Source organism: Oncorhynchus masou, chromosome 18 (genome assembly GCF_036934945.1).
Source record: "Oncorhynchus masou masou isolate Uvic2021 chromosome 18, UVic_Omas_1.1, whole genome shotgun sequence".
Classification (NCBI taxonomy): domain Eukaryota; kingdom Metazoa; phylum Chordata; class Actinopteri; order Salmoniformes; family Salmonidae; genus Oncorhynchus; species Oncorhynchus masou.
In genome coordinates this window covers 26,026,410-26,051,970 of record NC_088229.1, presented here as the reverse complement: position 1 = coordinate 26,051,970, position 25,561 = coordinate 26,026,410, and the positions used below count along the sequence as shown (strand labels likewise).

The 25,561-nt window shown below is 43.8% G+C and overlaps 1 pseudogene; it reads right to left on the bottom strand.

The window, feature by feature from the left end:
• LOC135504308 (plexin-A1-like) overlaps window positions 1–25,561 on the bottom strand; it is a 283,703-nt pseudogene that overhangs the window by 114,181 nt on the left and 143,961 nt on the right.

The window sequence follows — 25,561 nt, the reverse complement described above, 5'->3', positions numbered from 1 at the left end:
TGGTTCTACTTGAAACCAAGAGTTCTACATGTAACCCAAAATGGTTCTACTTGAAACCAAAAGAGTTCTACATGTAACCCGAAATGGTTATATTTGGAACCAAAAGATCTCTACATGGAACCACAAATTGGTTCTACTTGGAACCAAAAGAGTTCTACATGTAACCAAAAACTGTTCTTCAGTGTTCTCCTATGGGGACAGCCGAAGAACCCTTTTAGGTAGCACCGTTTTTCTGAGAGTGTACTGAATGAATGACACCCACAAGCAGTCATTTGCTTGTCATCATTGAGCTTCAGCCTCAATCACTCCTCGTAAAAACACCTTCCATGCCAATAAACATTTCAATCCGATTTGTGGTCTTTTATACACCCATAAGAGTGTATCCGGATGCAGACAAGACGTGTGGAGGTGAGGGTCCTGACTGAACACTCCTGGTAGAGGAGTAGAGGAGTAGAGCTAAGTGCTAGGAGGAGGTGAAGGAGGGACGTTTTAGCTCCAGTGAGGACACCCAGTTACTCCTCTAACAAGCTTTAACCACTCAGCTCAATACACCTCCCTGGCCCTGTACCATGTTCAGTAGCTTCACCCCTCTTCATCAAAATGAAAACATTTAAAGGACTAAGTGGAGGAAGAGATGCTACCCTATTGGACAACAGCAGGAGCTATGCCCCACCGCATGTTATCATAGCAACAAAAGCACACATTATCATTCTAACTAAACTAACACGACAGAACACACATTATCATTCTAACTCTAAACTAACACGACAGAACACACATTATCATTCTAACTCTAAACTAACACGACAGAACACACATTATCATTCTAACTCTAAACTAACACGACAGAACACACATTATCATTCTAACTAAACTAACACGACAGAACACACATTCTCATTCTAACTCTAAACTAACACGACAGAACACACATTATCATTCTAACTAAACTAACACGACAGAACACACTTTATCATTCTAACTCTAAACTAACACGACAGAACACACATTATCATTCTAACTCTAAACTAACACGACAGAACACACATTATCATTCTAACTAAACTAACATGACAGAACACACATTATCATTCTAACTCTAAACTAACACGACAGAACACACATTCTCATTCTAACTCTAACCTAACACGACAGAACACACATTCTCATTCTAACTCTAACCTAACACGACAGAACACACATTATCATTCTAACTCTAAACTAACACGACAGAACACACATTCTCATTCTAACTCTGCACCTAACACGACAGAACACACATTCTCATTCTAACTCTGCACCTAACACGGCAGAACACACATTCTCATTCTGCACCTAACACGACAGAACACACATTCTCTGCTAACCTAACACGACAGAACACACATTCTCATACTAATTCTGCACCTAACATGACAGAACACACATTCTCATACTAACTCCTAACACGGCAGAACACACATTCTCTAACACGCACCTAACACGACAGAACACACATTCTCATACTAACTCTGCACCTAACATGGCAGAACACACATTCTCATACTAACTCTGCACCTAACACGGCAGAACACACATTCTCATACTAACTCTGCACCTAACACGACAGAACACACATTCTCATACTAATTCTGCACCTAACACGACAGAACACACATTCTCATACTAACTCTGCACCTAACACGGCAGAACATTCTCACTAATCTCTCATGACAGAACACACACTAACTCTGCACCTAACACGACAGAACACACATTCTCATACTAATTCTGCACCTAACACGACAGAACACACATTCTCATACTAACTCTCACCTAACACGACAGAACACACATTCTCATACTAATTCTGCACCTAACACGGCAGAACACACATTATCATTCTAACTCTAAACTAACACGGCAGAACACACATTCTCATACTAATTCTGCACCTAACACGGCAGAACACACATTCTCATACTAATTCTGCACCTAACACGACAGAACACACATTCTCATACTAATTCTGCACCTAACACGGCAGAACACACATTCTCATACTAATTCTGCACCTAACACGGCAGAACACACATTCTCATACTAATTCTGCACCTAACACGGCAGAACACACATTCTCATACTAATTCTGCACCTAACACGACAGAACACACATTCTCATACTAATTCTGCACCTAACACGGCAGAACACACATTCTCATACTAATTCTGCACCTAACACGGCAGAACACACATTATCATTCTAACTCTAAACTAACACGGCAGAACACACATTCTCATACTAATTCTGCACCTAACACGGCAGAACACACATTCTCATACTAATTCTGCACCTAACACGGCAGAACACACATTCTCATACTAATTCTGCACCTAACACGACAGAACACACATTCTCATACTAATTCTGCACCTAACACGACAGAACACACATTCTCATACTAATTCTGCACCTAACACGACAGAACACACATTCTCATACTAATTCTGCACCTAACACGGCAGAACACACATTCTCATACTAATTCTGCACCTAACACGACAGAACAGGGCTAAGGTTTCTCCACTGTACTCTACTGTACCAAAATCAATACCACCAGGGCCATTTTCTCTTCATTACAGCAGTTGATTCTGTCTATGTAAGCACTGCGACGGCCAATTACAACCAATGAGTCACATTATGTTACCGTTTTACACTGCTGACATCACCTGACCTTACCATGGACATCTATTCAGCTCTAGTAGAGGATAGATGACCATCTCCGCGATAACCATATCCTGTAGCATGACATCAGTCAGAACATCCATTGATTATGGATCATGATCCACTTAATCCATACATATATACTGTCAATTAGAAAACAAGACCATCTACGTGACAGTTGAGGTCAAGGATGCCTTTAATATACAGTCTTTTCATCAATCTTCTACTGAGAAAACGTTACTCCTGGACGAATCTGTCCGTGTTTCCAAAGATGTAGGAGTTTAGATTTTACGGATGCACAGAGTTCTCCTCTCCGTGTCTTTATTGTCAGAACAACAGCGAGAGGAGCTCCCGTGTATAAATCCAACGCACGTTAATCGAAATTTCTTTCCTTGAAGTTAAACGGACAGTTTTATGTTTCTCTCCGATCCCAGCATTTACAGTGGGGAGATGGAGTACGATGGGCTACCTGGAACTTTTAATTAACTGCTTGTGAATATGGGGAATGGTAAATGATTCTGTCAGTTTGGGAAATTGAGTTCTTGATGTTTGAGGCACGGCACTAGCCTTCCACACCAGCATTTCTATTATCCAATGAGGAGAGACAAATGGAGAAAAGGCAGGAGGGGATAGGTAGGACAAACAGAGTGGTTCTCTCTCTCGTCTCTCACCCCCGCCGACCGAACCTTACTCTCCTGAACGCACAATGATTACACACGGTGCAGGAGAATGGTTTATAAACCCGTCTGAAGCAGATTTATCTGGAACCCTGTCCCTGCAGAAGCTAGTAGGGCAAAAAGAGTGAGATTAAGGCCCTGTTGGTTGATTCTGCGGTCACATTAAAAAGGAAATACACAACACCACCATCGGGTCATTTACAGTATGGGAAGATGACATGTCATGCTCTACTGGTGATCCATCACACCTGCTGAACACCCTCAGGAGACAAGATGATGTATGAGACAATGAGACTAATATTATTCACATTGATTAGATATACTTCCGTCCCATATGATGAATTGATAGGAATTACCTATCTCAACACTAAGGGCGCTAAGGGAGAACTATCCCCTCCAGCTGCTCTGAGTCGAAACCAAGACAAGACAAGACCAGGGCTGTCTACTGGGAAACTGTTGCATCATCTACTCCACAACTTCACCTCAGGTTGTGTCTCAAACGGCACCCTATTCCCTATATAGTGCAATACTTTTGACCAGGGCCCTTTTAAAAAGTAGTGCACTATATAGGGAATAGGGTGCCGTTTGGGATGCATTCTCAGTGACTGGGAACAACACATGCTCCCTGTAACTCCATGCTTCTCAGTTGTCAGGAGAAGTTATAACAATGCCGTTGTGTATCACGTTGTATCTTCGGTAACAGCAGTAAGTGAATCTGATACATTTCCTAACTACAATGCCTTCGGAAAGTATTCAGACACCATGACTTTTTCCACATTTTATTACGTTACAGACTTATTCTAAAATGGATTAAATGAAAACAAATCTTCACCAATCTACACACAAAACCCCATAATGACAATGCAAAAACTTTTTTTTGCAGATGTATTAAAAATAAAAAACATAAACTCCTAATTTACATAAGTATTCAAACCCTTTGCTATGAGACTCAAAATTGAGATCAGGTGCATCCTGTCTCCATTGATCATCCTTGAGATGTTCTACAACTTGATCATACTTGACTATATAAGGTCCCACAGTTGAGAGTGCATGTCAGAGAAAAAACCAAGCCATGAGGTTGAAGGAATTGTCCTGAGAGCTCAGAGACAGGATTGTGTCGAGGCACAGATCAGGGGAAGGGTACCAAAACATGTCTGCAGCATTGAAGGTCCCCAAGAACACAGTGGCCTCCATCATCTTTGGAACCACCAAGACTCACCCTAGAGCTGGCCACCCGGACAAACTGAGCAATCGGAGGGGAGGGTCTTGGGAGGTGGGAGGTGACCTGTGTGGCTCAGTCGGTAGAGCATGGCGCTTGCAACGCCAAGCGTCGTGGGTTCGATTCCCGCTGGGACCACCCATATGTAAAAGTAGTGGCCCCAGCCGACTTGTAAGTCGCTTTGGACAAAAGCGTCTGCTAAATGGGGATATATTAAGAACACAATGGTCATTCCGATAGAGCTCTAAAGTTCCTCTATGGAGATAGGAGAACCTTCCAGAAGGACAACCATCTCTGCAGCACTACACCAATCAGGCCTTTATGGTAGCGTGGCCAGACTTGAAGCCACTCCTTAGTAAAAGGCACATGACAGCCCGCTTGGAGTTTGCCAAAAGGCACCTAGAGACTCTCAGACCATTAGAAACAAGATTCTCTGCTCTGATGAAACCAAGATTGAACTCTTCGTCTGAAGGAAACCTGGCACCATCCCTACAGTGAAGCATAGTGGTGGCAGCATCATGCCGTGGGGATGTTTTTCAGGGGCAGGGACTGGGAGACTAGTCAGGATCGAGGGAAAGATGAATGGAGCAATGTACAGAGAGATCCTTGATGAAAACCTGCCCCAGAGCACTCAGGACCTCAAACTGTGGCAAAGGTTCACCTTCCAACAGGACAATGACCCTAAGTACACAACCAAGGCAACGCAGGACTGGTTTCAGGACAAGTCTCTGAATGTCCTTGAATGGCCCAGCCAGAGCCCCGGACTTGAACCCGATCGAACATCTCTGGAGAGACCTGAAAATATCTGTGCAGCAATGCTCCCCATTCAAATTGACAGAGCTTGAGAGGATCTGCAGAGAAGAATGGGAGAAACTCCACAAATACAGGTGTGCCAAGCTTGTAGCGTCCTACCCAAGAAGACTTGAGGCTGTAATCGCTGCCAAAGGTGCTTCAACAAAGTACTAATCAAAGGTTCTGAATACTTATGTAAATGTGGTATTTCAGTTTTTTTATTTTTTATAAATGAGCAAAAATATCTAGAAACCTGTTATTGCTTTGTCATTATGAGGTATTGTGTGTAGATGGATGAGGGGGGAAAAAACGATTTAATACATTTTAACGTAACAAAATGTGAAAAAAGTCAAGAGGTCTGAATACCTTCTGAATGCCCTGTAAATATCTCTGAGAAAAAGACAGACAGAAGGAGATAATGTCCATTCATATCTGGTGACAGCCAAAGGCCTTTCTCAGGTTGGACACTGTCAACAAATCCCAAGTCTAAAACCATTGTTTTGTAGCTCAGTGAGTGCTCTATGTAAAGATCCGGGTGATTTTTGGCTTAAGTGTAAAACTCCATTCCACAGCTGGGGTAAAGCTCCTGTCTGAGCCCATCTCTTTAGCAGGCTGCTGTTTCTGAGAGAATAGCCATCACTCAGCTTTCATCCTACTCTTCTCTCAGGATGGGCCACAGAGAGAAGGAGAGAGAGGAAGCCCTAGAGAGGAGGGAGAGGGAGCGGGAGAGGGAGAGATAAGAGAGACGTTCCCCTCTCTGTTCTGCCGACCACAGGGGTACGGGGCCCATTGACTCCTTCACCAGGTGGAGGCAGAGGCTTTAAAAGAGGAGATGACTGTAGTGAGAGAAAGAGAGAGATCTCTTCAAACCAATTAATTTCCCCACCTCTCCTCATCACTCATTTTATACGTGTGAGTGAGAGAGAGGGAGCAGAGGGAAAAGCTGGTCTGGCTCTGAATCCCAGACACATTCAGTATTCTGTCTGCCACTGCTGCCTGCTCAGAAGCTAACATCAGTCAAATGTGATCTGCGTTGCCGATATACTGTATGCAACAGAGATAGGAAAATACACACCAGATTCTCTCTAGTTAGAGGGTTGGTGTGTATGTGCGCCACTGTGCGGTGAGCCAGAAGCAAGAGTGGAGGCTGGAAGTGGTTGAACTAGAACCTAGGGGGTGGTGTCTCATCTGACAACCCTGGAACGGAGCTATGGCCAGGGAATAGCCTCAGTGTGAGGAGAAAAGGCCATGCGGATCTCTACATGAACATCCATATAACACCTTAACATTAATGGCTATCGAGATGACATGCAGTACCTGTGAAAAGTTAAAACCCTACTCATTCATTTTTCTTTATTTTTACTATTTTCAACATAGTAGAATAATAGTGAAGAATTCACAACTATGAAATAACACATGGAATTATGTAGTAACAAAAAAGTGTTAAACAAATCAAAATATGTTATGTTTGAGATTCTTCAAAGTAGCCACCCTTTCCCTTGATGACAGCTTTGCATACTCTTGGATTTCTCTCAACCAGCTTCATGAGGTCGTCACCTGGAATGCAATTCAATTAACGTGTGCTTTGTTAAATTTCAAGAACTTTCAACGTTTCTTGAAGTGCAATCGCAAAAACCATCAAGTGCTTTGATGAAACTGGCTCTGATGAGGACCACCACAGAAAAGGAAGACCCAGAGTTACCTCTGCTGCAGAGGATAAGTACAGTTACCAGTTTCAGAAATTGCAGCCCAAATAAATGCTTCACAGAGTTCAAGTAACAGACACATCTTTCCCTTGAAAAAGATCCATGCTCATCAACTGTTCAGAAGAGATTGCGTGAATCAGGCCTTCATGGTTGAATTGCTGCAAAGAAACCACTACTAAAGGACACCAATAATAAGAAGAGACCTGCTTGGGCCAAGAAAGACGAGCAATGGACATTAGTCCGGTGGAAATCTGTCCTTTGGTCTGATGAGTCTAAATTGGAGATATTTGGTTCCAACCGCCGTGTCTTTGTGAGACGCAGAGTAGGTGAACGGATGATGATGATGATTTCTGCATGTGTGGTTCCTACCGTGAAGCATGGAGGAGGATGTGTGATGGTGTGGGGGTGCTTTGCTGGTGACACTGTCAGTGATTTATTTAGAATTCAAGGCACACTTAACCAGCATGGCTACCACAGCATTCTGCAACAATACACCATCCCAGGGCCTCCCGGGTGGCGCAGTGGTTAAGGGCGCTGTACTGCAGCGCCAGCTGTGCCATCAGAGTCCCTGGGCTCTGTCGTAACCGGCCGCGACCGGGAGTTCCGTGGGGCGACGCACAATTGGCCTAGCGTCATCCGGGTTAGGGAGGGCTTGGCCGGTCTCATCGCGCACCAGCGACGCCTGTGGCGGACCGGGCGCAGTGCGTGCTAACCAAGGTTGCCAGGTGCACGGTGTTTCCTCTGACACATTGGTGTGGCTGGCTTCCGGGTTGGATGCACGCTGTGTTAAGAAGCAGTACGGCTGGTTGGGTTGTGTATCAGAGGATGCATGACTTTCAACCTTCGTCTCTCCCGAGCCCGTACGGGAGTTGTAGCGATGAGACAAGATAGTAGCTACTACAACAATTGGATACCACGAAATTGGGGAGAAAAAGGGGTAAAAACAAAACAATACACCATCCCATCTGGTTTGCGCTTAGTGGGACAATCATTTGTTCTTCAAAAGAACAATAACCCAAAACACACCTCTAGGCTGTGTAAGGGGTATTTTACCAAGAAGGAGAGTGATGAGTGCTGCATCAGATGACATGGCCTCCACAATCACCAGACCTCAACCCAATTGAGATGGTTTGGGATGAGTTGGACCGCAGTTTTGATGTCTTCACTATTATTCTGTAGAAAATAGTACAAAATAAAGAAAAACCCTTGAATGAGTAGGTGTGTCCAAACTTTTGACTGGTACTGTAGGTGATGTACCAGTGGGCCATCCATGCTCATCTATAATACACAGCCATGCGTTAATAAATCCTAGGACCAGTGGTGATGGAAGTCACACATAATGGTCATCATATTTATAAGACAAAACCATGTAGACTATGTTTCCTCTCACAGCGCCGCTGTTGCCAGTGTAGTAAGGGAATGTGTGTGTGTGTTTTCCCGCACACGGTTGGTGATTGGGGAGAAGTGTAGGGCACAGGGTCAGGTTCTTTGGGACTGGGGATAGCTGCAGTACTATATACAGTAACTAAGTGGAGTCAGTGTGCTAATGGTCCTCTGCTCCAGCAGAGCAGTAGAGCAGCTCGGCTCAGTAGTCCCCGACTCCTCCCAGCTAACACAGCTACACCACAGAGAACATAGCCATCCAGGGAAAGACCTCCCTTCACACACTACCTAAACCTCAAAGCATTGCTGAATGTGTGTATCGGCCACTTCTTAAAATCTGTTTCCCTCTATAGGGTTGAATGTTGGGTATTGTTAGAGTCTGTAAAAGACATGTCCCGTGTATTGGTTGTGTCCAGGGTTGAGCTCTGGCTGTGGTGGAGACAGAGCGTGTGAGAGAGAGAGAGAGAGAGAGAAAGAGAGAAAGAGAGAGAGATTCATGTTTAACATCGCTGCTTGGACTTGCCGTGTAGTGATCGAACTCTATGTCAAGGCCACTCAAATGGAATCCATTTGTATCAATTACAGCCCATCTTTCCTTTAAAGATTTAGACACATGGAAGTCGATTAGCTGTAATTGCTGGGAAACTGCAGCGAGTCAAACAAAAGTGTGTGTGTCTGTGCTGGAGCTATGGCACTGTAGTGGCCGTTACGGTAGCAGAGATAAGATAACATGAGACAGTAACATCATCTAACACTGCATTTCCACTGGATCTCTTATCACTCTCTATCTGTAGGAAGGTTACTGTAAAGCTACTGTAAAGTGTCACAGATAGAGAGAGGGTGGTCAGTGGCTGGGGAAATAACATAGACTACATACTGATATGGCAGGGGAAGCTTTCTGCATCTGAATATAAGGCCAGGCAATGTACAGTACAGTACAGAGAGATACTATGTAGTACAGTACAGTACAGAGAGATACTATGTAGTACAGTACAGAGATACTATGTAGTACAGTACAGAGAGATACTATGTAGTACAGTACAGTACAGAGAGATACTATGTAGTACAGTACAGTACAGAGAGATACTTTGTAGTACAGTACAGTACAGAGAGATACTATGTAGTACAGTACAGTACAGAGAGATACTTTGTAGTACAGTACAGTACAGAGAGATACTATGTAGTACAGTACAGTACAGAGAGATACTATGTAGTACAGTACAGTACAGAGAGAGATACTATGTAGTACAGTACAGTACAGAGAGATACTATGTAGTACAGTACAGTACAGAGAGATACTTTGTAGTACAGTACAGAGAGATACTATGTAGTACAGTACAGTACAGAGAGATATACTATGTAGTACAGAGAGAGAGATACTATGCAGTACAGTACAGAGAGAGATACTATGTAGTGTAGTACAGTACAGAGATATACTATATAGTACAGTACAGAGAGAGATACTATGTAGTACAGTACAGAGAGATACTATGCAGTACAGTACAGAGAGAGATACTATGCAGTACAGTACAGTACAGAGAAACTATGTAGCACAGTACAGTACAGAGAGAGATACTATGCAGTACAGTACAGACAGAGAAACTATGTAGCACAGTACAGTACAGAGAGAGATACTATGTAGAACAGTACAGCGAGAGTTACTATGTAGTACAGTATAGAAAGAGATACTATAAAGGACAGTACAGCACAGAGAGATACTATGTAGTACAGTACAGAGAAAGATACTATGTAGTACAGTACAGAGAGAGATACTATGAAGTACAGTACAGAGAGAGATACTATGTAGAACAGTACAGCGAGAGTTACTATGTAGTACAGTACAGAAAGAGATACTATAACGTACAGTACAGCACAGAGAGAGATACTATGTAGTACAGTACAGAGAGAAATACTATATAGTACAGCACAGAGAGAGATACTATGTAGTACAGTACAGAGAGAGATACTATGTAGTGCAGTACAGTACAGAGATATACTATGTAGTACAGTACAGAGAGAGATACTATGTAGTACAGCACAGAGAGAGATACTATGTAGTACAGTACAGAGAGAGATACTATGAAGTACAGTACAGAGAGAGATACTATGTAGAACAGTATAGCGAGAGTTACTATGTAGTACAGTACAGAAAGAGATACTATAACGTACAGTACAGCACAGAGAGAGATACTATGTAGTACAGTAAAGAGATAAATACTATATAGTACAGCACAGAGAGAGATACTATGTAGTACAGTACAGAGAGAGATAACATGTAGTGCAGTACAGTACAGAGATATACTATATAGTACAGTACAGAGAGAGATACTATGTAGTACAGAGAGAGATACTATGTAGTACAGTACAGAGAGAGATAGTATGCAGTACAGTACAGAAAGAGATAATATGTAGTACAGTACAGAGAGAGATACTATGTTGTAGAGTACAGAGAGAGTTACTATGTAGTACAGTACAGAGAGAGTTACTATGTAGTACAGTACAGAGAGAGATACTATGTAGTACAGTACAGAGAAAGATACTATTCAGTACAGTACAGAGAGAGATACTATGTAGTACAGTACAGAGAGAGATACTATGTAGTACAGTACAGTACAGAGAGAGATATTATGTAGTACAGTACAGAGAGATACTATGTAGTACAGTACAGTACAGAGATATACTATATAGTACAGTACAGCGAGAGACACTATGCAGTAGAGTACAGAAAGATATACTATGTAGTACAGAGAGAGATACTATGTAGTACAGTACAGAGAGAGATACTATGTAGTACAGTAAAGTACAGAGATATACTATATAGTACAGTACAGCGAGAGATACTATGCAGTAGAGTACAGAAAGAGATACTATGTAGTACAATACAGTACAGATAGACATACTATGTAGTACAGAGAGAGATAATATATAGTACAGTACAGAGAGAGATACTATGTAGTACAGAGACAGATACTATGCAGTACAGTACAGAAAGAGACAATATGTAGTACAGTACAGAGAGAGATACTATGTAGTACAGTACAGAGAGAGTTACTATGTAGTACAGTACAGAGAGAGATACTATGTAGTACAGTACAGAGAGAGATACTATTCAGTACAGTACAGAGAGAGATACTATGTAGTGTAGTACAGACAGAGAGAGATACTATGTAGTACAGAGAGAGATACTATGTAGTACAGTACAGAGAGAGATACTATGTAGTACAGTACAGAGAGAGATACTATGTAGTACAGTACAGAGAGAGATACTATGCAGTACAGTACAGGAAGAGATACTATGTAGTACAGTACAGAGAGAGATACTATGTAGTACAGTACAGAGAGAGTTACTATGTAGTACAGTACAGAGAGAGTTACTGTGTAGTACAGTACAGAGAGAGATACTATGCAGTACAGTACAGGAAGAGATACTATGTAGTACAGTACAGAGAGAGATACTATGTAGTACAGTACAGAGAGAGTTACTGTGTAGTACAGTACAGAGAGAGATACTATGTAGTACAGTACAGAGAGAGATACTATGCAGTACAGTACACAGAGAGATACTATGCAGTACAGTACAGAGAGAGATACTATGTAGCACAGTACAGAGAGAGAAACTATTCAGTACAGTACAGAGAGAGATACTATGTAGTACAGTACAGAGAGAGATACTATGTAGTACAGTACAGTACAGAGATATACTATATAGTACAGTACAGCGAGAGATACTATGCAGTAGAGTACAGAAAGAGATACTATGTAGTACAGTACAGAGAGAGATACTATGTAGTACAGTACAGTACAGATAGACATACTATGTAGTACAGTACAGAGATATATACTATGTAGTACAGTAGTACAGAGACAGATACTATGCAGTACAGTACAGAAAGAGACACTATGTAGTACAGTACAGAGAGAGATACTATGCAGTACAGTACAGAGAGAGATACTATGTAGTACAGTACAGAGAGAGATACTATGTAGTACAGTACAGAGAGAGATACTATTCAGTACAGTACAGAGAGATACTATGTAGTGTAGTAGATACATGTAGTACAGAGAGATACTATGTAGTACAGTACAGAGAGATATACTATGTAGTACAGTACAGAGAGAGATACTATGTAGTACAGTACAGAGAGAGATACTATGTAGTACAGTACAGAGAGATATACTATGTAGTACAGTAGAGAATAGATACTATGTAGTACAGTACAGAGAGATACTATGTAGTACAGTAAAGAGATACTATGTAGTACAGTAGTTACTGTGTAGTACAGTACAGAGAGAGATACTATGCAGTACAGTACAGGAAGAGATACTATGTAGTACAGTACAGAGAGAGATACTATGTAGTACAGTACAGAGAGAGTTACTGTGTAGTACAGTACAGAGAGAGATACTATGTAGTACAGTACAGTACAGAGAGAGATACTATGCAGTACAGTACACAGAGAGAAACTATGCAGTACAGTACAGAGAGATACTATGAGAAACTATTCAGTACAGTAAAGAGATACTATGTAGTACAGTACAGAGAGAGATACTATGTAGTACAGAGAGATATACTATGTAGTACAGAGATAGATACTATGTAGTACAGTACAGAGAGAGATACTATGTAGTACAGAGAGATATTATATAGTACAGTACAGTACAGAGATAGATAATATGTAGTACAGTACAGATAGATACTATGCAGTACAGAGAGAGATAATATGTAGTACAGTACAGAGAGAGATACTATGTAGTACAGTACAGAGAGAGATACTATGTAGTACAGTACAGAGAGAGATACTATGCAGTACAGTACAGAAAGAGATACTATGTAGTACAGTACAGAGAGAGATACTATGTAGTACAGTACAGTACAGAGATATATACTATGTAGTACAGTACAGAGAGAGATACTATGCAGTACAGTACAGAGAGAGAAACTATTCAGTACAGTACAGAGAGAGATACTATGTAGTGTAGTACAGACAGAGAGACATACTATGTAGTACAGTACAGAGAGAGATAATATATAGTACAGTACAGAGAGAGATACTATGTAGTACAGAGAGAGATACTATGTAGTACAGTACAGAAAGAGACAATATGTAGTACAGTACAGAGAGAGATACTATGTAGTACAGTACAGAGAGAAATACTATGTAGTACAGTACAGAAAGAGATACTATGTAGTACAGTACAGAGAGAGATACTATGTAGTATAGTACAGAGAGAGATACTATGTAGTGCAGTACAGAGAGAGATACTATGTAGTATAAAGAGAGATAGTATGTAGTACAGAGAGATACACTATGTAGTATAGTACAGAGAGAGATACTATGTAGTACAGTACAGAGAGAGATACTATGTAGTACAGATAGATACTATGTAGTACAGAGAGATACTATGTAGTACAGTAGAGAGAGATAATATGTAGTACAGTACAGAGAGAGATACTATGTAGTACAGATAGTGATAATATGTAGTACAGAGATACACTATGTAGTGCAAAGCAGAGAAATACTATGTAGTACAGTACAGAGAGAGAGATACTATGTAGTACAGTACAGAGAGATACTATGTAGTACAGTACAGAGAGAGATAGTATGTAGTGCGAAACAGAGAGATACTATGTAAAGCCGCAGTGTATCCCATAAGTACTCTCTCTGGGGATGCTATATGACTAATGCGGAGTTCTCATCTTGCTCTGTACATTTTCTGCCGTATAAATAAAACTGTCATGTTCAAATGCAGGAAGAAATCTTTCCCCTGGTGCAAGAGTAAAGGGCCTGTCCCCCATATGGAAGGAGATTCATATTCATGCTATCAATTAGGACACATGGAGGTGTACAGCACAGAGCGGGGGAGTGTAGAGCAGAATATACACACAGGCTGTACTGAATATACACCATCCACTCAGTCACATAACAGGCATTGTGCACCACACATTTTTATGGTTATTCTACCTCTCCTTTTCCCCCCTCATTTTCCATTTTTCTCCTCCTCCTCTACTCCTCAAACGTGGAGGTTAAACGGCACTGGCTGATATTCCCCCGAGGACATGCGCCGCGTTTGTGGCAGAGGCCGTCACGCTTGGACAGAGCCTGCCTCCCCAATCATTTGATGGAAAATGGCTATTGATATTCATTCATCAGTTTCTGGGGATGTCGGGGCTGGGAGGTGGTGGGGCTGCAGGCTTGGCGGCGTTATGATGGAGTGGACGGTAACCTGTCTGTCTGTCCCGTAAGTAAGGCCTTATCAGGAAAAGGTATCTCTGTTCAGAGTGTCACAGGGTGTCACAGAGACAGGTGGTGTCACAGAGTCAGGCAGTGTCAAAGAGCCAGGCGGTATCACAGAGCCAGGCGGTATCACAGAGGCAGGCAGTGTCACAGAGCCAGGCGGTATCACAGAGCCAGGCAGTGTTACAGAGCCAGGCGGTGTCACAGAGCCAGGCGGTGTCACAGAGCCAGGCGGTGTCACAGAGCCAGGCGGTGTCACAGAGCCAGGCGGTGTCACAGAGCCAGGCGGTGTAACAGAGCCAGGCGGTGTCACAGAGCCAGGCGGTGTCACAGAGCCAGGCGGTGTCACAGAGCCAGGGGGTGTCAAAGAGCTTGACAGTCCTTAATTCTGTCACCTCATGTCACTATGCCTCAGAGCAGCCAGGAGACATAAACACACACATACAGCTCTGCTGTGACATATTATTAATGTAATACTGCATAGCCATCAAGAGAAGGGCCGGGAGGAGAGGGTGAGGGGGGCTGAAGGGAGAGGGAGAGAGGGCCACAGGGTGTTAAATAGCAATCCAGAGGCATTTTGAAGAAGCCGCTTCAATTTAAACCCCCAAGATGAATCCTTAGCGGTAAGCCTTGGTGGTCCCGAATCTCGCATCACCCTTCTAACCAATTCCATCTCTTCTATTCTGATAAAGAGAGAGAGGCTGGGAAGGGGAGGAAGAATAGAGGGGTGGTGGGGGAGCCCCAGTAATGATGGAGGAAACGCCTTTAATGAGTGTTCAAGAGGAGGCCCTCCAATTAGAGCTTAGGGGAGAAACCACATGAAAGAACAGAGAGATCAGGGAGAAAAGGAGAATGAGAAGATGGTACAAATAACTGGGGAAGAGGGGAGATTTCTCTTTCCGCTGGTGATTTGGTTAAGAGGGGAGATTTCTCTTTCCGCTGGTGATTTGGTTAAGAGGGGAGATTTCTCTTTCCGCTGGTGATTTGGTTAAGAGGGGAGATTTCTCTTTCCGCTGGTGATTTGGTTAAGAGGGGAGATTTCTCTTTCCGCTGGTGATTTGGTTAAGAGGGGAGATTTCTCTTTCCGCTGGTGATTTGGTTAAGAGGGTGAGATTTCTCTTTCCGCTGGTGATTTGGTTAAGAGGGGAGATTTCTCTTTCCGCTGGTGATTTGGTTAAGAGGGGAGATTTCTCTTTCCGCTGGTGATTTGGTTAAGAGGGGAGATTTCTCTTTCCGCTGGTGATTTGGTTAAGAGGGGAGATTTCTCTTTCCGCTGGTGATTTGGTTAAGAGGGGAGATTTCTCTTTCCGCTGGTAATTTGGTTAAGAGGGGAGATTTGGACACTAATTCCATCAATGGGGATCACAGAGAGATCCCCTTTCCGTTGCCTGTGATGAGGGGTGCTGACTGGGGGAGGAACATTTGTGAGGGGAGAGGGGGTTGGGCAGGGGGGCTGGCTCAGTGCTAGAAATCAAACGGAAGCAATCACAAAGAGTGGCTGGAGTGTCTGACACAGAAAACCCCCACACAAACACACATGCGCACTTAACGTATACGATTGTGTAAATGTGAGTGTTTGTTGGTGGTAGTGTGTTTTTACACACAGCGATTGTGTAAATGTGAGTGTTTGTTGGTGGTAGGTTGTTTTTACACACAGCGAGTGTGTGTGCCAAGCTCGTACCTGTTTGTCTGTGAGGGCATAGATGTGCTGGTGGTCTGGGCTGAAGAGCAGGTCTCTGTGGATGGGACTCCCCTCGCTCACCGTCACGTTCTCATACAGCATGGCAGGTTGGTTGACAGAGTTCACCAGGATCTGAAACACACAATAGTCGTTAGTACATTTACAGCACAGGACAGCTGTCAGTTCAGTAAAGTTACAGTCCATACTGTACATATGTTATAGGGAGAAGGCAGAACAGGTAGAAAGTGAAGTATGGCAGGTAGTCTCTGTAATGGTGAGACTTGTCAAATAAAAGTGGATTGTGTGTAATGTTAGTGACAGAATGATAGAGCACTGTGGAGCATCTCAGCCACAACATAAAGGAAACCAAAGGCCTCTGTAAATCTGACAGTCCATTTCTGCTCCACAACCATAAATCATCAGACAACTCCACATGCTGCTGCTGTTGTTGCTGCACTCTGCACCCCAAACTACAGAGAGAGAAAACTCTCCTCTCTTTCTCACACACGCGTGCACACACACGCACACGCACAAACGCACACACACACACACACACACACACACACGCACACACACACACACACACACACACACACACACACACACACACACACACACACACACACACACACACACACACACACACACACACACACACACACACACACACACACACACACACACACACAGAGAGAATAGTGAACATGTCCACACACACACAGAATAGTTAAACACGTCCACACACACACACGCATACACACTCAAGCTCTCTCTCCTCTCAAACACACACACAAACAAATGCACAGACACACACATACCCTGTCCTGACCTATTGTTCCATTTCTGCACAACTAAGTCTCAGTTTGTCCATGTTGTTATTATGACAAAATAATGATCTGAGCATTGTAATGGCTGATGCATAAGAATGACCTACGTCGAACCAGGTACTCAAAATACCAAAACAAAGGTCAAATACATATTCAACTATTCTGCCTCCAGAAATGCCTCCCTGTACAGTAGAAGCTCTTTGTATAATAATAATAATCAATCAGAGTTGTGTTGCCCTTTCATGTGTTTGACTGGTTGCCAGGGGCTAGCAGCAGGAGCAGCAGCAGCTATTACTGACTGTATTTACTGTTGGGTTTGTCCTTAGAGTGCAACAGCCTGCCAGTCTCCTTCCTGAGTCTGTTATGTCCCACTGGAGACCTGCCTGCCTGGCTATAGCTATCATCACCAGACACTGCAGTCTCCCTGCTCAGGGTCTAGTGGATAATACAGGCATTTAGCTAACACACAGCACTGGGTCTTTCTACCCCTATTTTAAGGGGAAGGCTTGGTTAGGAGAGACTAATGTGCTAAATCAACTGGTACTTGGACAATAACAACAGCTGCCACCCCCCACACACACCATTTGATGTTGATGTGAGGTCGGGGGAGTGTGACCTCCCTGTTCCCTTGTATTTCAGGCTCTAATGATGTACTCGGTCCACGTCCCAGGTCAGCTTGATTAATGGCCTGCCTTCTCTCTACCACTCTGCCTAGGCACCAGGGAGGATATTACCTGGCTGGGCCCGATGACACCAGTACTACCATCATCTCCACCAGACCCAGACCTGGAGCCCCACCCCACCACAACAAAACCGGATAAAACAACACCTCACGGCACAACGTGGACTGAGTAAGGGACACGCACACACGCACACACACTCTAACACACTCACACTACACACACACATTGTAATATTGTAGTATTTTATTGTACATTTGTTATAATAGAGTAATAATGTGTCACGACGTGGCCTTTTGGGTGTATATCGTGAACCCCCCCTTCTCACTCACTTTCTCTCCCACATCAGATTTTACAACGGTCATAAATATGTGGTAGAAACTGCCATGCAGTACTGAGAGAGAGAGTCTAGCAGAATAAGAGCTTCTCTTTGTTCAAAACTCCTAATCCCCAAAATGGGATTGAACTAAAAAATATTTATATTTTTGAGAATGTCCGTGGACACTTAAGGGACAGTCATGACGAGTGTTTTTCATTTGCTGATCTCATGACAGGAAACACACATAACTGTATCTCTTAAAGTGGACATTTCCCAGCTGTTTACATCTAAATGTTGTGAAAATATATGATTGAATATGAAACTATTTATGAGAAGATGTAATGTCACGTTGGCCTTCTAAACGAGATACTTGTTTAGTTATAAAGTTTTAACTAGTCAGTGGACACACCCCGTGAGCCCAGACATTACATCATAGAACCGCCCCTTTTTCCACAAAGTATAAAACCCACTTCCTACAAAATGTACATTAAGTCAGAGAACGCCGGGACAGACTCCCCACGTTGGAATGGCTACAATTCTATAGATCATTAGACCATACAGCTAAATTTTTGGCTACACAGCTGGAAATGGTTAAACTCTGGGACTATCGATCACTACAGAATAAGAGCAAATCTTACGTATAATTACTAGTCTGCAGCTAGAAATTACGTAAGTCTAGTACGAGAATACCGACAACCACGGAAGCATCTATTCTAAGAACATGGTACGCCTGACGTATCCATTACAACAGACACTATCCAGAGCTGCAGAGAAAGCTACAACTACTAAAGACATTGTGATTTATGGGGAAGTTAACCAGAGACTCTCTGATGAACTGACTCTCCAGCAGAGACCGGCAATTCCAAAAACGACATACGGGTGTAAATATATACATTGCAATGAATCTCGAATGAGCGGCCGTTCAAGTGCAAAGGATTAGCATTTCAATGAATATAATGAAACTGTTGTAGTGAATCCATTTTGTCTTTCCTGCTCTTTCTCAGTCGCCACCCCTTTCCTTTGTCTACCAAGCTGTCATATCGACTTCGTCCGCTAGGGACTTTTTCTTTGTATCATGTATTAACCCAAATATGTACTGTTTGTTTGTTATATAATTCTGTGTGATTATTAAGTTAGTTAGTAAATAGATAATTAAGCCAATTTGTATATCGCTGATTCATGATTTAGGATAGGGTTTGTGCAGATATCCAAGGGTTTGTGACGGTATTAATAATTCATTCATAGAAGACTAATCAATCAGATATTAAAATATCTGAAGAGTTGTTTTCGGAAAATTACAACTCTATAAATCTCAACATTTTCCATGGTGCCCCGACTTTCAAGTTAATTAATGTTTACATGATTAGTTTAATCACGTAATAATTAAACCTAGAAAACTGATTTGATATAAATGAGTATTCACATTTAATGATAGTTCAGACACAATAAATGTAATAATGTCTTGTACAATGTATTTGTCACGCCCTGGCCATAGTTTACTTTGTATGTTTCTATGTTTTGATTGGTCAGGGTGTGATCTGAGTGGGCATTCTATGTTGGATGTCTTGTTTGTCTATTACTGTGTTTGGCCTGATATGGTTCTCAATCAGGGGCAGGTGTTAGTCATTGTCTCTGATTGGGAACCATATTTAGGTAGCCTGGGTTTCACTGTGTGTTTGTGGGTGATTGTTCCTGTCTCTGTGTTTTGCACCAGATAGGGCTGTTTCGGTTTTCGTACGTTTGTTATTTTGTTAGTTTGTCGTGTATAGTTTCCGTATTAAATAAAATGAATCACAACTACGCTGCATTTTGGTCCGCTCCTCCTTCCCACAACGAAAGTCGTGACAGTATTGTTTTATTTATAATGCAGGCTGTTGTTTAGTTGAGCTGTAATTGTTTTATTTATTATGTACACTGTTGTTTTGTTGAGCTGTAATTGTTTTATTCCTGTTTGGACCACAGGAAGAGTAGCTGCTGTCTTGGAAGCTAACGGGGATCCCAATAAATGCTAAATACTAATAGAAGGGGGCTTCAACTGGGAGGGTAGCAGAGAGGAGGAGAAAGGAGGAGCCCCCCCCCAGCTCCCGCCCCACCTACCGACTTCCAAAGGCCTTCTGACATCAGTCAGTCTGCTCTTAGTTTTAGGAAGGTGTCCTGCCCTGAAGCTTGTATCACAGTACAGCACAGAGAAGTGATGTGGGTCAAGTGGTTCAGGAGGAAAGCCTGAGCAGCATGACCATCAGGCCACCGTATGGTCTCAAAATCCAGTCTCCCCAACAACTGTGTAGTGTGTAGCATCCTCCAGAGGGGCACCGCAGTCAGGGGTCATCCAGTAGGCTGGAGGAAGAAGGCTGAAGGGGATGATAAAGAGGCTATCAGGCCTGTGATTTGTGGTAGTGTGGCTCCCTCCCTCTCCCTATAGGACGAGTCTCATTTAAGAGCTAGCGGGCCAACACCGATAATACCAAGGACGCTGCATCCTATCTCTCTCTCCTGCTCTTTCTCTCCCTCTCTTCACTTTCTTCCAGAGAGGCTACCAAACTAGGATCAGCAAATACTCTTCAGGAGAAGTAGGGAGAGGGGGAACAAACGATGAAGCTTAATGCACCTCTTTCCTCTCCCATGATTCATACTGCACTCCGTCTGCACTAACCTACTCAAACTTTTCACTCTGTTACTAGCAGCCTAAGGTAAGACACGGGGTGGGGGCATATGCATTTATGTAAACAACAGCTGTCTACATACCACCACAGACAGAGGCAGGCACTAAATCCACATTCAATGAGCTGTATTCTGCTATAAGCACACAGGAAAATGCTCATCCAGAGGCGGCGCTCCTAGTGGTCGGTGACATTAATGCAGGGAAACTTAAATCAGTTTTACCTAATTTCTATCAGCATGTGTGTGCAACCAGAGGGGAAAAACTCTAGACCACCTTTACTCCACAAAGCTCTCCCTTGCCCTCCATTTGGCAAATCTGACCATAACTCTATCCTCTTGATTCCAAGCTAAAATTAAAGCAGGAAGCACCAGTGATTCAGTCTATAAAAAGTGGTCAGATGAAGCAGATGCTAAACTCCAGGACTGTTTTGCTAGCACAGACTGGAATATGTTCCTGGATTCTTCCAATGGCATTGAGGAGTACACCACATCAGTCACTGACTTTATCAATAAGTGCATCGAGGATGTCGTCCCCACAGTGACTGTACGTACATACCCCAACCAGAAGCCATGGATTACAGGCAACATTCGCACTGAGCTAAAGGGTAGAGCTGTCGCTTTCAATGAGCGGGACTCTAACCCACAAGCCTATAAGAAATCCCACTATGCCCTCCGATGAACCATCAATCAGGAAAAACGTCAATACAGGACTAAGATCGAATCGTACTACACTGGCTCCAATGCTCGTCTGATGAGGCAGGGATTGCAAACTATTACAGACTACAAAGGGAAGCAGAGAGCTGCCCAGTGACACGAGCCTACCAGACAAGCTAAATAACTTCTATGCTCGCTTTGAGGCAAGATACACTGAAACATGCATGAGAGCATCAACAGTTTCGGATGACTGTGTGATCACGCTCTCCGCAGCTGATGTGAGTAAGACCTTTAAACAGCTCAACATTCACAAGGCTTCTGGGCCAGATGGATTACCAGGACGTGTACTCTGAGCATGCGCTGACCAACTGGCAAATGTCTCCACTGACATTTTCAACTTCTCCTTGTCTGAGTCTGTAATACCAACATGTTTCAAGCAGACCACCATAGTCCCTGTGCCCAAGAACACTAAGGTAACCTGCCTAAATGACTACCGACCCGTAGCACTCACATCTGTAGCCATGAAATGCTTTGAAAGGCTGGTCATGGCTCACATCAACACCATTATCCCAGAAACCCTAGACAGACTCCAATCTGCATACCGCCCCAACAGATCTACAGATGATGCAATCTCCATTGCACTCCACACTGCCATTTCCCACCTGGACAAAAGGAACACCTATGTGAGAATGCTATTCATTGACTACAGCTCAGCGTTCAACACCATAGTGCCCTCAAAGCTCATCACTAAGCTAAGGACCCTAAGTTTAAACACCTCCCTCTGCAACTGGATCCTGGACTTCCTGACGGGCCACCCCCAGGTGGAAAGTGTAGGTAACAACATATCCGCCTCGCTGATCCTTAACAAGGGGGCCCCTCAGGGGTGCGTACTCAGTCCCCTCCTGTACTCCCTGTTCACTCATGACTGCATGGCCAGGCACGACTCCAACACCATCATTAAGTTTGCCGATCACACAACAGTGGTAGGCCTAATCACAGACAACGATGAGACAGTCTTTAGGGAGGTAGTCAGAGACCTGACCATGTGGTGCAAGGACAACAACCTCTCCTTCAATGTGAGACTGAAAAGATTTGGCATTGGTCCTCAGATCCTCAAAAGGTTTTACAGCTGCACCATCGAGAGCATCCTGACGGGTTGCATCACTGCCTGGTATTACAACTGCTCGGCCTCCGACCGCAAGGCACTACAGAGGGTAGTGCGTACGGCCTAGTACATCACCGGTGCCAAGCTTCCTGCCATCCAGGACCTCTATACGAGGTGGTGTCAAAGGAAGGCCCTAAAACGTGTCACCCTAGTCCAGCCACCCTCAGTCATAGACTGTTCTCTCTACTATTGCAAGGCAAGCGGTACTGGGGTGCCAAGTCTAGGTCCAAGAGGCTCCTAAACAGCTTCTACCCCCAAGCCATAAGACTCCTGAACAGCTAATCAAATGGCTACCCAGACTTTTGCATTGACCCCCTCCGCCCCTCCCCCCCTCCCACGCTGCTACTACTCTCTGTTATTATCTATGCATAGTCACTTTAATAACTCTATCTACATGTACATAATTACCTCAATTAACTCGACACCAGTGCCCTGAACATTGACACATTGACTCTGTACCGGTACCCCCTGTATATAGCTCCACTATTGTTATTTAATTCTGCTCTTTAATTATTTGTTATTCTTATCTTTTACTTTTTTTTGGTATTCCCTTAAAATTGCTTTGTTGGTTAAGGGCTTGTATTCAGCATTTCACTGTAAGGTCTACTACACCTGTTGTATTTGGCGCATGTGACAAATACAATTTGATTTGATTGGAATATTCTACTTCCTACATAAGGAATGACTCAGAGGGAATATGGCACTCCCCCTTCCCCCTCTAATCTTACTTAAGAGGGACCCCTATGGTTAACAATTAGCCAAGCTAATAATTGAGTATGATGCATGTCCTATGATGGGAGTAAATGGCCTACTCCAATCCATTTACTATAGGATCAAGGTTTCTAGCTCTACAATTGTAGCGTAAAGATATTTCAGTATTTCAATATTCTGTGGACTGAGCACAGGTCTCCTAGACACACACACACACACACACAGACATGCACACACACAGAGACACACACACACAAACAAACACACAGACACACACACACACAGACACGCACACACACAGACACGCACACACAGACACGCACACACACAGACACGCACACACAGACACGCACACACAGACACAGGCACACACACAGACACACAGACACATGCGCGCACACACACACACACACACACACACACACACACACACACACACACACACACACACACACACACACACACACACACACACACACACACACACACACACACACACACACACACACACACACACACACACACACACACACACACACAGACACACACACAGACACACACACACAGGCACAGACACAGACACAGACACACACAGACACACACAGCCAGGGCCATGCTGAGAGAGGAGACCGCTCCACAGATTTCTCAAACAATAGCCTCTTGGACACGAGCCAGGAGTTTTGCAAGAGCGAGAGGGAGAGCGGAGAAATTCACTGCGTTCAAGTCAGTCTCGCCTCATAAAGGTGTCGAGAGATATGAAGTGGGAGGACAGTGGGAAAAATAACAACAAATTCAATTCCTCCCTGGCTGAAGGCTTTAAATGCGGCGAGCGGCGTGTGCAGCCGAGTGACCACGGTGCTACAGCCCCGTTGAGGCTTATTGCTGTTGTCCCCACAGTAGATACCATGTCACTGGCGCTCAATCACAAGGAGAGGTCATAGCACTGCTCTGCTGGTCCAGTCAGCCACCTCCAACACACCACGTCAGCACAGTCCTTTGTTTACCCTAACGTCCTAATCGCCTGGAGGATCACACACACAGGATCACTCACAGAATCATGCACACACACACACGCACACACACACACACACACACACACACACACACACACACACACACACACACACACACACACACACACACACACACACACACACACACACACACACACACACACACACACACACACACACAGAGTAAAGGAAAACTCCCCATCTCAATCTTTTGAACCTCACACTGACAGTAAGTACAACAACAGTTGTCCAATGTCAGTGTTTCCCGACTCTGGTCCTCCAGTACCCCCAACAGTACACATTCTTATTGGAACCCTGGACAAACACACCTCCTTCAACTTGTCAACTAATCAACAAGCCCCAATGAGCTGAATGAGGTGTGTTTGTCCAGGGTTACAATGACAATGTGTTCTGTTGTGGTACTGGGCGACCAGGGTTGGGAAACACTGCCTTTGTTACTGTACAACCCTCCTCAATCTGTTTTATTGGAGTGGGAGGGACAGGGTAGGACAGAGCCAGGTTACCCATCCCTCTTCCCTTGAGGTCACCAGCAGGTCACACCTTGGCTGCTCACTCGCCAACCAAACACAGCCTCGGACAAACCTTATTGTCTAGTGCAGTTCCAGAGCATCACGGCTGTCTGCTAGTGACATAACCACATTAGCGTAGGTCAGTAGTGGGAGGACGATAGGAAGGGATGCACGCATGCACACGCTATAACACAGCAGTAGTATGAGGGCCAGTGTCAAGTGTTCCTTCTGGGATTGGATCTCCATCCAGAGTCAAAGGTCAAGCTCATTCCACTGCTGGTATCTTCCATTAGATTAGACTGGAGTGGAGTGGAGCGATGGCAGGGGCGGTGTGGGGGGAGGGGTATTCTGACTATCTGTACAGGAAGCCAGCGTTGTGGTTGCCATGCAACACAACACCGGGCATGAAATACCTGCAGAGATTAAGACAAATGAATGACAGGTGCTTTGTCATGAGTTCTCCCTCCTTTCCTTTCCTCTCCCCTCCCCCTCTTCTCTTCTTTCCTCCCTCCCTGCCTGTCCTGTGTCCATGCCAGACACTACAGCAACCACTGACCCTTCAAATCCCAGTTGTTGTAAATCTATTTACTCTGGCTTGGAGAG